The 15,085-nt window shown below is 39.7% G+C and overlaps 2 long non-coding RNA genes across 2 annotated transcripts in view; both read left to right on the top strand.

The window, feature by feature from the left end:
• The first annotated feature begins 255 nt into the window (after positions 1-255).
• On the top strand, positions 256-5,142 carry LOC116707386 (uncharacterized). The gene is made up of 4 exons (XR_004336497.1): positions 256-371; positions 729-798; positions 3,741-3,880; positions 4,924-5,142. It is a non-coding gene; the product is annotated as an uncharacterized LOC116707386 (long non-coding RNA).
• A 4,219-nt stretch (positions 5,143-9,361) lies between these two features.
• The window catches only part of LOC116707389 (uncharacterized), a 7,483-nt gene continuing 1,759 nt past the window's right edge, over positions 9,362-15,085 (top strand). Inside the window, exons 1-2 of the long non-coding RNA XR_004336500.1 lie at positions 9,362-10,324; positions 11,794-11,971. This is a non-coding gene — a long non-coding RNA (uncharacterized LOC116707389). The remainder of the gene's footprint in view (positions 10,325-11,793; positions 11,972-15,085) is intronic.

Raw genomic sequence — 15,085 nt, 5'->3', positions numbered from 1 at the left:
TTTTCATTAGTCCCTTTCTCTGTTCTTCTCCCCAATAACCTGTCTCCTTTATTGCGCACCGACCTTAGAAAGTGACAACTTGGGAAACTGAATCAAAGTTTCAATAAAGCCTGGACTGCTGTGAGCTTTGACAAGTGAGGTGGCTGGAGTGGAACAGTACAGAAAGAGACTGAAAGAGGACATAGCGGTCCCAGAAAGATAAATAGTTCATGAAGCTGTTGACTTCACCATTTTATTACTTTTGTCTCCGAAGTTTCCGGCGGCCTGCAGCTCTTTCTGCCCACAAATTATTCATCGTGCTCCCTGCAGGCCCCAGCTGTCAATCCCAGAAGAGTTGGTAGGGTAGATGGGCAAGGGGGCTCTTGAGCAAGGTACCAAACCCCCAACTGCTGACATCTCTCCATTTAGTGCATGTATAGGTACTGAGCATGTGTGTGTAATTCAGGCCTGTGTGTGTAATAACAGTGTAAATTGTAATTTCCCCTTGCCGGATTAATAGAGTATATATTATTATTATTATTATTAGTATGTTTGTCATGAGCTCAGGTGCATGCATACTTGCCAGGATCTTGATGGAACTATAATAATTATGATACCATATAATCATTTCAACTTAACTTAGAATAAGACAAAGCTGTGGCAGTGAAGACTGTAGAGCTAGACAAGACAGCTGCAACTGCTTATTTTCTTTAATTTTTAAGTTCTTTGACCTTTCCTCTCCTCTCTAGCTGACTCAGGAGGGTTGGAGAAGACGATGCCTGAAGTCTCCCATGTTGAGTACAGGAGGTCCAACCTAAGGTACGTTTGTAATGATGACTACACAAAGGGACATACATACTCCATGTGTGCAAACATGACACACATTTGGAAGAAGTGATTAATTTTGCATTCTCGAACATTTTGAGAATATTTAAATGTTATATTCATTCATTTTCAATTATTTTGATTAAACAGTAGTCAGTTATTTGAACAATAATGGTCAATTAAATGCAATCAATTATTGTGTGACATGATTTGGAGGATAACGTGCATATTAAAAATATATACATGCAAGTAAATGCTCTTGATGTATTGAACATTAATTCAAGATGTGTGCAGCTCCATGTCTTTGCTGCACTTTTTCACAGCTTAATGCCATGAAATATTTCTTTTTGATTTGGTGTCCAGCTAATCTTTAAAATGACAAAGCATCACCTAATTATCCTTTATCGTTTTCCTCTAAAATGGCTAATTTTATAATTATGTGATTACCTCTGGGAGGATGAAATTGTGTGATTTTCTTCAGAAATTTGGATTTTCATTTATACAAAGTAAGTCTCATCACAGTTACATCAACCCTTAAGTCCAGACTACTGTCAAAAGTAATGACGGTGCTCAAGATAACAAAAAAAAGAGAATAGTAAGGCTAGATCTTTCTGACAATGTGAACCAGATGTAATTATGAAAATTGGTGTCCTTCAATATATAATTGCATTTCACAGATACACTTAAAGTACTATGTCTGTGTATCAATGCTTACATTCGGTTAACCACAGTCAGACTATAGACTAAAGACCATCTTGCCATGGGATCAAACCGGCGGCAAGTCAAATCAGGCCAGGGGCATACATTGGGAGGCCCCCTTCCCTGCTTCATATCCTCCTTCTTTCAAACTTGACCTTCATTTTGATCTCAATTTTACACCTGACAAAATCAGGCCGCAGACATAAACGTAGTTTCTGCCTACAGTAGGTATCTTTAGGACCACATTTTGCCTTGATGACACACACACACACACACACACACACACACACACACACACACACACACACACACACACGAGGTGAAAACAGTACCAGCGTCGCAGTTATGGCTGGTAGTGAATGCAGTGAAAAGGCTTTGGATGAGGAAAGAATGCCAAATTGTGCACCAGTAACATGGTAAAGCATTTAAACTGATTAATGGAAACCTTGTCAGCAAAGAAGAATTGATGGTCATTCGCTCTGAACCACCGACTGTGCGTTGTCTACATTGCAGACGAACATTAAACTGGAATACCAATCAATTCAACACACATGTTATTCTTGTGTTCCACAGTCCAGACATATGTTATTTTTGTGTTCTACCACAGACCAATCAATGTTTAGAACATGAACTGTTATCCTAAACTGAAAAACAGACTTTTAGGACTCACCTGCTGTTATCCATCCTACCTGTCTCAGACGTGCTTCATAAGTAGTGAATGGAAGTTGTATTTTGTGAGCCACCAGATGTTTATCTAAGCTTATTGCACCACATAAAGGTTTTTTTCTTTAGTGATGATGGCAGTGCTCATCCAGAGCATAAGTCTTATTCCATAAAAAATCATTCCTGCTCTCTGAGAAAATTCTTTCCTTTTCTAATTGATCCTCAAATGTATTTTAGGGGACATGAGATCAAAAGAGAAATGTTTTCCTGTTTTCAGCCTGTTACTTAACGTTTTAGTAATACAAACCAAACTTTTCTGTTGCAAAGGAGCAATATATGGGTTGAATCTTGAAATTCCTGCGTTAGAAATTTAATTTGGAGCTCTGGCTTTATTTTAGCTTCAGCATCAGGTTAATAGGTCAAGGCAGGAAGTTAGATAAAGCATTTATAAACATTGTGTAGTTTTACACCAAGGAGTTAAATAAGGCATCACATTATGCAAATATCAAAATAAATGATATATACTGTATTTTTGTATCGCCACAACTTAGCTTTTCTTCCTCGCGCTACGCTACTGTTACAGCAATACTGTCCTGTCCTGAGTCTTTATCCTGTAAATGTGCTTGGTTAAAACACCTATAAGACAATTTGTTAAGTGATACATGGTCACATAATTAGTTTACTGTTCTAACTCTGCAAACTGGTTCTCCTTAATCTCTTAATCCAATGGACACATTTACGTTTGAATTTTTACATGGTGTTTAAGTCAGGACAAATCTGTAAAAGTAGTCCCTGTCATACAACAACCATAGTGCACCCAACCCAGTTAATGCTTTTCCCTGTTTCCCCATTGTTTCCCCATTGTTTTCATCTAATCTCATCTCAGTTGCCTTTGTTAGTTAGTTACATTTTTGTCTCTTTTCTACTCTGAATAAATATTTTTCTTTTTGCAAGTGTGCAAAAAAATGTCAATGCAGTATAAAGTAAAAATAAAGAACATGGAATTAATAGCATAACTACCACTCTCTGCCTTGGAACACACTACTGGCATTTACATATGGTGTTTCTGTTCATTTCTGCGTGTGTACGTGCATGTGTGTGCGTACATGCATCTCCCCTTGAAAATAACGACACAGTGGGGGCAGTGATTTATCTCTCTCTCACTCAAACACACACACACCCCTACCTACCTACCTACCATCACACACTGGTACATACAAATTTTTCTGTAGCTACCTGTTAGCATTAATCAACCAGGCTGCTCCATGTTTAATCTGCATAGTGATATCATTTAGGTAGTATTGGATGTATGCTTGTATGTTTACATACAATATTTAAAGTAGTGAGGATTGGGGGCAGGTGGGTTTGGGGTTGTGGAGGGCTTTATGGAGTTAGAACACAGCCCTTCTCCAATTATAAAATGCATTGGTATAATTTGTGGATACAGCAGAACATGGGTGTAATTGCAGAAACCTTTCCTGCCATTTCTCTGGTGTGCGTTCAGTTCCATTGTGAAATTATCACACCAACTAACCACTTTTTTCTCTCTTGTCCTTGAACCCACCATCCAACAGAAGCTTTCATTAGTTCTGTGGATCATTCCTGGTGTAAACAAGGACTTGTTTATTGAGGATAGAAAGAGGAAGCTGTATAATTCCACCATGACACCTCCATCACAACCATGGCAGCAGGTGGAGTCCTCCGTGCCTCACAGGTACAGCCGACTCCCTCTCCCTGCAGTGGTGTACTGACAAATAATGACTGAACCCCAGTGAGACATGTGTTATGGAGCCCTTAATGAAAGAGCTGTGCCCCATTGAGCCCCATAATGAATTTTCTGACATTGAAAATCCCAGGGGGGCTGCTTAATTCCTATGAGCAGGTTCAAGTAGCTTAGACTCATTTTGATAGAGAAAGTAGTGGATGAAAATAGTGAAGGACGAAACAATTTTTGTTTTTGTTTTTTAATTGGCCATGCGTTATTTGATATGCAAGTACCTGCACGTGCCCGTCAGATAGAGGTGGTCGAATCCCTTTGTGCAGGCTCTTTGTGCAGTCTTGTCCAGCTTGTCTGATACCTGTTTAGCTTTCATCCAGACTAATGGAAATGTCAAAAACACTGTAGAAAAGCTGGACAGCCCATTCTCCTCAGAAGCCAAAAGATGTGAAGCAGAGATTGCTGCCGAGCCTTGTCAAAGACACACACACACACACACACACACACACACACACACACACACACACACACACATACACACACACACACTTGGGTGCAGTGTGTGTGTATTATAACTGATAAGAGCTTTTGTAGATTTTGGTAATGATGTCCCTGAATACCAAGTAAGCTGCAACTAAAGAGACCCATGGGAATTAATGTCTCCCATTTCATGGCTGCACTAGTTTTCTGCTTTCGAGAGGTCACAAAAGATAATCACTGAATGCCATAATTTAATTATGTATTTCAGGGCGTCTTTGCATGTATTGTGCCTTTTGGAAGTTTTGCATCCCCATTATGATGTTGGTCTTTGTCTTTCCCCTGTCTACCTTTTTTGTTTGACACAAATTTCTCTTGTGCTTTCTCTTTCTCTCAACACTCATTTCTTCCTTTTTTAAAAATGTATTTCCAACTTCTCATTTCCCCATTTCTTTTCTCTGTGCTTTCTGTCTCAACTTTAATTCTTTCACCTCCTTTCTTTCATTCCTGTGTTTCACCACTCTGATTCAATTTTCTTCTGCTTCACTATTTCACATGGACAGGTGGCAGAGCAGCTGGCCCACTATGTCTATGTGTCAGAGGCGGTAATCACAGAGGAGACGTTTGATGAGGCCGTACATACAGTTTGGCAAAGTGCAAGGCGACCCCAACCACAGCTGAGCAGGATGACCTGTTTGCATGCCTCCTTGGTTGCCCTCAGCACCTACTGGGAAAAGAGCATGAAAGGACAACTACACCACCAACATACTACCTTGTCAGCCTCACAGGTGGGTGGAAGAACGTCACTAAACTTGAAATTTCTAAAAAGAGGACGTTTATGGGTCTCCTCTGTACAACATTAACTACCCACAGGTATTCATCACTTCTATTAACATTTGCTCACCTTCTCCTGAAGTTCGGCACTGTCTTTGAGTCTGGTAGCTACAGTGCCTTGCGAAAGTATTCGCCCCCCTTGAACTTTTCAACCTTTTGACACATTTCAGGCTTCAAACATAAAGATATAAAAATTTTATTTTTTGTGAAGAATCACCAACAAGTGGGACACAATTGTGAAGTGGAACGAAATCCATTTGATATTTTAAACTTTTTTTAGCAAATAAAAAACTGAAAATTTATTCGGCCCCCTTGCGTTAATACTTTGTAGAGCCACCTTTTATTGCGATTACAGCAGCAAGTCGCTTGGGGTACGTCTCTATCAGTTTTGCACATCGAGAGACTGAAATTCTTGCCCATTCTTCCTTGCAAAACAGCTCGAGCTCAGTGAGGTTGGATGGAGAGCGTTTTCAGTTTTCAGTTCTTTCCACAGATTCTCGACTGGATTCAGGTCTGGACTTTGACTTGGCCATTCTAACACCTGGATACGTTTATTTGTGAACCGTTCCTTTGTAGATTTTGCTGGATGTTTGGGATCATTGAAGAAGAAGATAAATCTCCGTCCCAGTTTCAGGTCTTTTGCAGACTCCAACAGGTTTTCATCCAGAATGGTCCTGTATTTGGCTGCATCCATCTTCCCCTCAATTTGAACGATCTTCCCTGTCCCTGCTGAAGAAAAGCAGGCCCAAACCATGATGCTGCCACCACCATGTTTGACAGTGGGGATGGTGTGTTGCTTTTACGCCAAACATATCGTTTTGCATTGTGGCCAAAAAGTTCAATTTTGGTTTCATCTGACCAGAGCACCTTCTTCCACATGTTTGGTGTGTCTCCCAGGTGGCTTGGGGCAAACTTTAGACGAGACTTTTTATTATATTTTAAGAAATGGCTTTCTTCTGCCACTCTTCCATGAAGGCCAGATTTGTGCAGTGTACGACTGATTGTTCCTATGGACAACTGTCCCACCTCAGCTGTAGTTCTCTGCAGTTCACCAGAGTGATCATGGGCCTCTTGGCTGCTCTCTGATCAGTCTTCTCCTTGTCTGAGCTGAAAGTTTACAGGGACGGCCAGGTCTCGTAGATTTTCAGTGGTCTGATACTCCTTCCATTTCAAAATGATTGCTTGCACAGTGCTCCTGGGATGTTTAAAGCTTGGGAAATCTTTTTGTATCCAAATCCGGCTTTAAACTTCTCCACAAACAGTATTACGGACCTGCCTGGTGTGTTCCTTGTCTTCATGATGCTCTCTGCGCTTTCAACAGAACCCTGAGACTATCACAGAGCAGGTGCATTTATACAGAGACTGATCACACACAGGGATTCTATTTATCACCATCATCATCTAGGACAACATTGGATCATTCAGAGATCCTCGCTGAACTTCTGGAGTGAGTTTGCTGCACTGAAGTAAAGGGGCCGAATAATTTTGCACGCACCACTTTTCAGTTTTTTATTTGCTAAAAAAGTTTAAAATATCAAATAGATTCTGTTCCACTTCACAATTGTGTCCCACATGTTGGTGATTCTTCACAAAAAATAAAAATGTTATATCTTTATGTTTGAAGCCTGAAATGTGTCAAAAGGTTGAAAAGTTCAAGGGGGCCATTACACACCTCCCTGTATGGTACTACATCTATTATACTGTTGTAGTTGAACGTTTGACATAGTTTATTATTCTTTATTTCAGTCCTTTAGAAGATCCCATGTCTTATCTTTAACTTTCGTAAAACATTTTTATCCGTTTCACTAAAGCTTCCTGAAAATGACCCTGTCATATGCGCAGAACATTTCTTATTGAAAGAAGAGTGCATACCAATGAATGTTATCCCCTTTGACAAAATGACAGTTTGACAGCCAAACATTGATCTTCTTCATGTGGAATGACAAGCGAACAACAATTTGGACTTGTTCTTTCATGTTGCAGCCAAAGAATTCTCACTGTTTGCAAAGCCAGAAAGGTAAATGCTGATGGACTAGTTGAATGGAGAGACACACAGGGTTAATCACACAGTGTACTGGTGTGTTGTGATGGTTCAATTCTCATGCTAATTATCTCAATCAGTGCACAAAACGCCACTGCTTTTCAAAGAAGCAACACACACTTGTACACACCCACACTGATAGTAAACAGAAACTGCACACCCACAATTACAACCTCCTCTACCTGACACAGCTCCGTTTACCGGATAATCAGACAAAGATTAGATAATCCTGACAGAAATCCTTTTCATTGCCTTAGCCCCCTGCAAATTCTCAGTTTGCTATATCATTTTCAGTCAATACACCGACAATCAAAGGCATTTTAAGGATTTAAAATTCCTAGACTCTCAAATCTGGCCTGTGGGGTAAACATTTTTTGTTTTTCTTGCTATTTAGAAACTTTATTCTTTAACAATCAGGTCACACTGATTTGCCCCCTGTGACTACAGATGGGTGGTTTACAGCATAAATATGTATGTAAATGGAGAACACAGGTAATGTTATAGCTCTTGGGTATACAGATTTCACTCCCATGTCAGACTGAATGGTAGCAATCATGCAAAGCACTTATTTGGCTCTAAGCAAAGCTGCACCTCAATTACTTTGTTTTCATCCATTCACTGCAAGTTTACAAAGGTTAGATGACCATAGAAAGCATGTACGTAGATTTAGAAATTCAATCACACACATTAAAAACATGTTACATTAGGGCTGGGCAATATATCGATGTTGTATCGATGTCACTATATTAGACTAGATATCATCTTAGATTTTCGATATATCGTAATATGGGAAGTGTTGTCTTTACCTGGTTGTACAGGCTGCATTACAGTAAAGCAATGTTATTTTCTGAACTTACCAGACTGTTCTAGCTTTTCTATTATTTACTCTTACCCACTAAGTCATTAAATAATTTCTGCAGAATATTTATCAAAAATCTCATTGTGTAAATAACATTTTGTTAAAGCACCAATAGTCAACCATACAATATTGTCACAATATCGACATTGAGGTATTTGGTAAAGAATATCGTGATATTTGATTTTCTTTATATCGCCCAGCCCTATGTTAAATACAACACAAACAGTGACCAAGATAAGCTGTGTTTAAATGTGGTGTATAAATAGATACTTGCACTTACTACAATGATTGTAATAATTTAATGAATAATCTTCAAGTGAACTTGCTGTGTGTGTGTGTGTGTGTGTGTGTGTGTGTGTGTGTGTGTGTGTGTGTGTGTGTGTGTGTGTGTGTGTGTGTGTGTGTGTGTGTGTGTGTGTGTGTGTGTGTGTTTCTGTCTGTCTGTCAGTCTATCTGTATCTGCTCTTTGGGTTTCTTACCTTAACACAACTTGTAACTAAAACAACAAGTATGTATGAATGAATTGAGTTGATGTAAATTGTGCTATTACACATTCTTATACTATCTTTTAGATTCCAAAAAAACAGCAGACGATGAGAGGCTTCTTGATGGGAAATGCATCATGTACCCCACAGCAAGCCGCGGTCACAGGCTCGTCGTTTTACTACTTTAATTATGAATTATTACTTTAACAGCTCAGGGATGTTCAAGGAGCAACCTGTTTGTGCACTTTATGAAGATTTTTTGCGCTGTGAATTTGCACTAACAGTTCCGTTTTTCAGTAAAGGGTTGGACATTAATGCTTTAATAATCAACAGATTAATCAATTATTAAAATAATCGTTAGTTGCAACCCTAGTTGTGATCTTCAGTTGTTTTGCTTACCTGCGCTTTGAGTTGGCTCATTATTTCTCTTTTCCTCTATCGTTTCCTGTCCTTGTCTTGTTTATCTTCTATGTTTAAAGGCTAATGGTGGATGGGCTGCATGTTGCTGCCACTGTGTATGAAAGTGTGTTTTGATGATGCCCAGCTATCTTCTTTACGCTGATCCTAACTGTTCCCGCAGTGAAGCATCCAATCTGATAACAGGAAGCTGTGTTTTCACCAGTAAACTGGCCTTTAAAGTCCCACATTATTCTTTACAGTATGACATTGCACATTGCTACCTCTGCTTTCATTCATGAACCTTTTCTTCATTTTATTCATGTCTGTATGCAATGTTATTTTTCACCTTGTTCAGATTCCCAAGTGGTACATACTGCGTATGTGATGTGCTTTGGAGTAGAGGGACGTGTCTTGGCTTTTCTCTTGTCCATTGCTGTTGAAGTTGTAAACACTTTCAATTTCTCCCGCTGAGGGTTTCAGATTGAAATCCATTTGATCTCAGTGCAAAGAGCGAGTTGCTTATTTCATTCATGTATCTTAACATCTGTTTTCCTTGTGCTTTGTAGACGACGAAAACCTAAAACAGTGCCACTCTCAAAACTTTCCACTTTTTTATGCAGTTCCTATTCTTGCACTTTGTCAGCATGAAAACCTCAGAGACCAGTGCTCTATGGAGATACAGTATATATGACTTTTCTGCATTTTCTGTATTTTGAATGGAAAGCAAACCTTTTTTCTTAATGATCTGGGTTATCTCACATCCCAATCCAATGAAAGTCTTGGTGTGGCTGTGTGATGTGTAATGTTTCATATAATGTTATTTTTGGGCAGATAATTTGGGCAACAAAGTGCTACACATCCCAAAGGAAGGCCTACAGCGGAGCCCTGAGGAGGCATCAAGGACAAGAAACCGGTACTGAGAATGGAGAGTAAGCCTAAGGGGCTGCATATGTGTGTTGGTGTGGGTGCCTTTGTCTCTCTATTCTTCTCTCTCGGGATGCTATCTAAAAAGTCACAGGCTTTATCTTTTGATCTGTGAGTCTTTTTTTCAAAACGCCATTGAAGCTCCAGCATCTGCTTCCTGACTCTCACTCTCTAGAGTTTTTAGTTAATGAGGCACTGGGCTCTTCACCTCTCACCATGACCTATCCACTTTCTTCATAATTTTTTTTTTCTTTTGCTCTCTTTGTACTTCCATCATCTCTCTTCTTTCTCAACAATCTCAACAAGAGATAGACTTCTGGAGGAGCTGCTGCGTCAATCTGTTGGTCACATCAGCCAAGAGTTTAAAAAGCCAGAGGTCAAGAAGATCAAGAGCATCATGCAGATCTCCAAGTTTTCTTCAGGTGAGACAGGTACAGAGTCTGCAGATCCAACAGTGAAACAGTGTCTGTTTGAGGCCTCTAACTAGGGCTGGACGATAAAGAGAAAATCAAATATCACGGTATACTTGACCAAATACTTAATGTCAATATTGTGACAATATTGTATGGTTGACTATTGGTGCTTTAACAAAACTTAATTTACACAATGATATTTTTGATAAATATTTTCCAGAAATGATTTAATGACTTAGTGAGTAAAGGTAAATAAATGAACAGCTAGAACAGTCTGGTAAGTTCAGAAAATGACATAACTTTATTGTAACACAGCCTGTAAAACCAGATAAAGACAACACTTACCATATTACAATATTACGATAAATCCAAAATGTAAGAAGATATCTAGACTTATATTGTGATATTGATGCAACATTGATATATTGCCCAGTCCTAACTGTAACACAATTAGTCTAGAGTTGTAACTACAGTTTCAAATGTTAAAAATGTTTTGTTTGACAGTACATATCTTCATATGTTAAAAAGAAAGCGTTAATACGTTTTAATTCTTACTATAATGTCTTAGATTAAATTTAATGTGTAAACATTTAAATATGTAGGAGACATACTGCATAAACAGAGTGGTGTATTTTATTATATTTGTGCAACAAAAATGCATCTCCCATCATTCCTGGTATTGAAAACATGTTATGCTGCCTTGTTATACTAAGTAGAACTCACTTCACTTTAACAGTGGTGACTATTATTTCAGTTTAATTAGCAGTTGCGTCTCTACATCAGGTTGCTTTTTTAAAGATTGCTTTGTAAGTATTTTAAGTATAAGCATTGTGCAGCTTGACACAGCACGTAGCTGAGGCCAGCTTAGCATATTGGCTGGTTTAAAACCACCAACGTGTGAGTATGATGAATTATGGGCAGACAGAGAATATTGAGGCTTTTCCACTGTGCTTTACAGCTCTGAAGTTGGCTTAGCCGGCTAAACAGTCCATTTAACACTGTAGGGCCATTCTTGCCCAACAGCACCTGCTTGGATGGGGAATTTAGGGACTCCATGACTGATGACACTGGCTAATGCTCAAATCACAGTTTCCTTGCTGTATACAGGAGAATGCAGCCAATGTTTTGAGTTTACTGAATGCCTTTAGAAAGGAATGGATGTGGGGTATGAAATCTCTGTATGTTCATGTACAGAAGCCAAAGCAGGCTGCAGGAGAACACTACACTTTATTAATGTTTCCCTTTCATGTGAAGTGTGAAGTTGAGCTTGACATTTGTCATTTATCACTAGAGGTACAGTGCAAAATATCTGTAGATTACAGCCTGCAGCGGTTCATAGAAAAGAGTATACAGAAAAACATGTTGACTATAGATGGATAAATATCACAGATGACTTGCTGGTAAGTCTTAACTTTGTGTACTCACCATTTAATGCTTTTATTTGTGTATATATTTGATGTTCAAATTGCCTTCCACAGGTACAGGTCAAACCTGCCCTACCTGTCTATACTGAAAGAGCTGTGTGAAGAGCTTGCCCAGCTCAAGGTTTGCCAACTTACTCCTAAGCTGAGACACATTGTCAGTCTCATTTGCATCATCTGGGTCAACTCATCCCACTACAACACCAGTGAGAGGATCTCCTGTCTCTTTTGCAAGGTACTTGCATTTCACCATGGTTTCTTACCTTATCTTCTCTTGCTCTCTGTCTTTAACGCCTGTTACTCTCACACAGATGTTCATACATACATACTGCATATACACAGCTTTGTCCAACAATATACCATTCATATTTCTAACTGGTATTTTTGAGATAATTAATAGATGTGCTACTGCAAGGTCCTTTACACAAGCAATCATGTATTCCATAGATAGTAAGTCAGTGGAGCAACATTAACAGATAACCTTCCACTGTCAGAATGTCCTTTCAGTCGTAAATCAGCTCTCCAGTTGGATTAGTTTTTGTCTTGTTCAGATAATCATCACTGAAGCCCACTTCCACTCATCCTGGGTGTTCAGACTCAGACATCAGTTACAATACCCAAATGCACCTAATTAAAGGCCCCATCACTGTTTTCATTACCAAAACTCTTTTTATTTCAATACACAGCTCAACGGACCAAGGAGAAAATGTTTATCCTCAAATAATTATGGTCTGAACTCTCATTGTTACAATGATTTGCTGTCCTGTTGGATGACCTTTCTTTTTCTCTTAGTCTTTTATGTGTCCCTCTATTTCAACATCATCATCATCTTCCTCTCTGTCCTGTCTCTCTCTCTCATTCCTTTGATAATACATCAAGGTGTACTGGCTCAAACCAAACATTTGGTGTAATTTTGTTTTGGAATTGAGGATGGGGCCGCAATGATCCAACAGCCCAAGCCACCGTTAGGATGACCCTTCTTTCAGAATGGCTGAGGTGCCTTTAAACCTTTTGTATCGCTAAATGTCCACCTTTACCCCACACCAAGGACAATGCAGAACAGTTAATTGCTAGTTGTAACCAGGGGACTTAGTTGGTGGCCGGAGTAGCATTTCATTAATCACATTTTACTCAGTTTGAGAAGATAGCAAATATGCTGAGTGGCTTCACACCTGGTTTAATCTCCATCGTCTGGCTTAATGTTTTTACATTTTCTGGTGCTCTTTGGTGGTGTAACAAAAGGCTTGTCTGTGAGACTTTTACTTTCTTATTATTTCTCATATCTGAGGTGGAGGTAAGCTATTTTTTTTCCAGCCATTTAGGTTCCTTGCTGCCAGATAAAGGCACCCTGTCTGTGCTCAGTAAGCCAGCAGTCTGCAGGCTCACAGCTAACATGGATCTCTGCATGCATGTTTGCATATTGGAGTTTGAGTTAAAAAAATCACATATCTTAAAGTGTAATTGTGCATATGTACAGTGTGCGTATGTGTAACATGCTCTCTCTGCAGGGGTGCATGTTTTCATTGGCCATGGAGAAACTTGAAAACCTGTGGCTCACTCACTGTGCTTTATGCAGCTCAGACAGCCACGGCTTCTCCAGCAGCATTGCTCACTCTATGTTTTTCATCTCTACTTAGGGTTGGGAGTCTTTCTTCCACTTCAGTTGTATGAAATAACAGATGGAAAATGTTTTGTTTATTTTTTGCACAAAAAAAAGGATACCATCAGGCAGCAAGCCCCTCTCCTTCTTTTTCTGGAGCAGAACCAGATCACTGATGTGGTTTCCATTTGTGTCTGTTGTTTTTTGGTAATACTTTCTAATCAAAGTCCGTTTGTGTCATTGTAGTGTTTATGGTTGTCTGCCTCTTTTCATGTGTGTGTGTGTGTGTGTGTGTGTTTGTGTATTGCAAGCACTTAGTGTTGTGTGTGTGTGTGTTGTGTGTGTGTGTGTGTGTGTGTTGTGTGTGTGTGTGTGTGTGTGTGTTGTGGTGTGGGTGTGTGTGGGTGTGCACAACTGTGACTGAGTCTGCATTGTATTCTGTGTGTCTGTGTGTGTGTGTGTGTGACTTGCCACTGCCCCCTCTCTCTCCTGCAGGGCCTCAACCATTTTCTTCATTTGTTGCAGCTTTGTGTTTTTTCTCTTTCTTCCCTCCTCTTCTCTTGGGGGACCCAATGTCTGGTTTAATATCATTTTCCATTCACTGAAGGCTGCAGGGCAAGGACTTTTGACTGAGCTGTTTCGTTCCAGCTAATACCAAAGAGAGGGGAGAGAAAATAATAACCCTAGTGGTTGATAATAGCTGCAGTGATCATTCAGCAGTCATTTGCCTCTGGTGCACTCTGTAGCTGCAGCTGATGTTGTCTATGCTTTGTTACTACCCGCTTCACAGAGCTACATCACTATTACAAGCTGTCCGACACCCTTCGTCTCCTCCATTTCCATCTGAGATATATTCAACACCATCTGGTTATTTTTAAAGAGGGAAAAACACAAAAGTAAAAGATACTCATCTTTTATTTTAGAAAAGAGAACAAAACGTCCAGTGGAACTGTTCCTTTAAGTCAACAACGGCCTGTTTTAATTCACATTGTTTTGAGGTACAAATTCTGAGCATATATTAGACAACGGCTAAGGGTAAATATCTGGAGTTAAGATTTAGGGACATATGTTGTCTTCATCTTCACCCGCCTCCCGCTTCTACCCATCCGTTTTTGGCTGAGGGAGAGGGAGGGACTCAGACTGAGAAGGAAAGAAGGGTGGGAGGGAGTAAAAAATCATTATTAACTCATAAGCTGGTTAATGCTGTAGCACTCTCAACCTTCAGCTCAAATGAGAATTTCCGTCATTTACATATCAATTTAATTTCCTGTGTTTCCCTCTCCTTTTTCACCTCCTTCATTAAAAGCAGCATTTGCTTGCCACTGCAATCAGCCTGTACAACATTTTCCTAGGCGGTATGCACTCACACACATTTAGGCAACACACACAAAAAAAGCAAACAGGCACACATGAACAACATTGATGTTTTTACACAAGCAAATGCAGAGATACGCACACCTACATATACTTTTGTGTCATGCTGTCACATGCACATACACAAATGTGCGAAAACACACACACACACACACACACACACACACACAAGTTATAGAGGCAGTGTGTTAGAGCCCAGGCAGGCAAGCAGACAGACGCTCCGTGGCCGCTGTAGCTCTGTCAGGATTAAACCAGTGATCAGAGAAATGAAAGGGAAGCTGTCATTCCACATAGGCCTCTATACACATCATCCTCAATAATTACACCCTCTCCTTCCTTCGCCTCGCTTCCTTCTCTCTCTCTCTCTCTCTCTCT

Source organism: Etheostoma spectabile, chromosome 19, assembly GCF_008692095.1.
Source record: "Etheostoma spectabile isolate EspeVRDwgs_2016 chromosome 19, UIUC_Espe_1.0, whole genome shotgun sequence".
In the NCBI taxonomy this organism is placed as follows: Eukaryota; Metazoa; Chordata; class Actinopteri; order Perciformes; family Percidae; genus Etheostoma; species Etheostoma spectabile.
This window is presented reverse-complemented; position numbering and strand designations above follow the sequence as displayed.